Here is a 2373-nt window from a genome sequence, read left to right on the forward strand (position 1 = left end):
GAGAAATATATAGAAACAAAGTTGAGATAAACACACAAGAGATAAAGAGTAAGCAGACGAAGATGATGATGAAAAGAACAAAATCAAAACATAATTTTCATGTAATTCTTTGCAACAAAGATGAAAATATTCCCAAAAGAAAAACAAAACAAAAGATGAAAAAACAAATCTATCCCCCACCCCACAAACATGTCCTGCAAAAGCAAACTCCACCCATCCCCCCTTATTATTCCCACTATTTTTGTTTATTTCTTTTATACACTATGTATTCAGTTTTGTATTTACTTGTTTTTTCCTTTTTTGTGTTGCCTCATCTCTAGATAAAGAATAATTTTGCTCAAATATTGAGAATCTGAAGAAGAAAAAGGTAAAATGTTAAAAGAAAATCTAGCCGTGTTGCTTTTGAGTATTTGAACAAAATATTATTGATTTCGTTTTTTTAATCGTATATGTATAATTTAAAATGTCTCAAATAGTTAAAAAAGCATGTCTTAAGTTCTAAAACAAAAGACATAAATTGATTGAAAAGAGAAAATACATTAAATAATAAAATCCAACAACCAAACAAAAGCCTTTAGAAAATGATTTTTTAATATCCAAAATTCCCTGGGGTATTGCCTAATTCACACATTGTTTAGTAATTACTGTGTCTGTTTTTATATAGCCCATGCAGTTTTTTTCGGCTCAAACAACATCGATATTATCAGGCATGCCACAGAAACGAATTTCGATCGAAAGTGGAATTAATTCCGTATTTGGCTTCTTTAGAAAACGAAAAACGAAGAATTTTTCGGAATGAAACCACTTTTGATTTTGCAAACGGATTTTTTTTAATTTTGCCACTTTAAAACGCTCTAAAAACACTTATAAATATGTTTTTTATATATTTAATTTCATACTTAAACTAAATAATGAAGTTTTCCGATTTCACAAAATCGATCGGAATCTGAAGAAGCTAAAACAAAAACGATCGAAATGAAATTACGGAATTGAAACCATTCCGATCAGAATCTGTGACATGTCTGTATGTCTATACGGATTGGTTCATCCATCAAATTTTAGAAACACTCCGAGTAGTACTGCTTTCTTTGATGATGAAGGTTATTGGGTAAATATACAGCCCAATCATGAATATCAACTCCCCGTGAGTTTTCTCACTTTCCCTGTTGTGTTGAAACGACTGAAAGACAAAACTCACTGGGAGTTTACATTCATAATCACCCTGATAATCACTACCACGAAGTTAAGGCCTCGACACATAAGAAGCAGGGCATTCTTGCTTAAGTCATATCTGGTAAATGACTAAAGACCAAGTTCGACCTAATCCAAATATGATTCTGAAATCTTTTTATTAGATTGAACTTGGTCCTTAGTCTTTTATCAGATATGACTTCAGCAAGAATGTCATGCTTCTTATGTGTCGAGGCCTTTACACTTTCCAACTTCGACTGCAAGACCTAGCCACTTAAACAAATTCCTTTCGATATTTCGTAGTTACAAGACACTCGATGAGAGTCGTCCATCTATTGCAGCATGACACTAACAGCAATACAATCGAAGTCACGTTCTTTCCGTAATCTTTCCTTTCACTAACGGACTTTGTGGAATTTTTCCGCACATATCTCTATCCTAAGGCAATCTGCTTATAAAATTTTAAATAAAATTGTTAAGGACTAATTCTTCCGCTTATTGAGGCAGTATATGTTTTTAGATTTCAATTTGTAAATACATATGTAAATTAGTGACCCAAAAAAAACGAAATTTCTTTTCTTTTAATCCTTGCCAACCTTGGGATCTTTGTTTCCATAGTAATTTGTATGGGGCCAAAGGCGAATTTTCACCAAAAATTCTCTAATGCAACAATTATGGTCCGATCGATGAAAAAGCTTTACCAATTCATTATTGCGGCTAAAAACGATTTCTACAAAAAATTTTTAAAAATAGGATCGGATTTTGATATATGGCTATATGGGTGAATATTGCGAAATGTCTTGTTTCTGTGTCCCGACGCATTTTGGATTGAAAATATTGAAAAAAATTTAAATTCTTAGAAACGGAATAACTAAAACAAAATGTCCTTAAACGAGGCTCGAAATAAAATATTTTACATATTTATATGAAAAAAATTGGCCGCAAGGTGCAAATACTCATTACCGTGGCGTGTCCTCAGTCGTTTTGTGCTAAAAAACACTGATATTCATTAATATTTCAAAATATATGAATGAAGTACGCCGAGTTATTCTAGAAGAATGAACCAGGTCTATTTTAATTTCATAAATATATGGTCTGTTCCAGTACTGCTGGTGTCTACTAATTTTTACTATCTTTTTTGATAACATAAAGGAAAAATTGTTATCGCAGTAAAAAGTTGTA

This window comes from Musca autumnalis, unplaced genomic scaffold (genome assembly GCF_047663935.1).
Source record: "Musca autumnalis isolate F117 unplaced genomic scaffold, ASM4766393v1 scaffold_1, whole genome shotgun sequence".
Lineage (NCBI taxonomy): Eukaryota > Metazoa > Arthropoda > Insecta > Diptera > Muscidae > Musca > Musca autumnalis.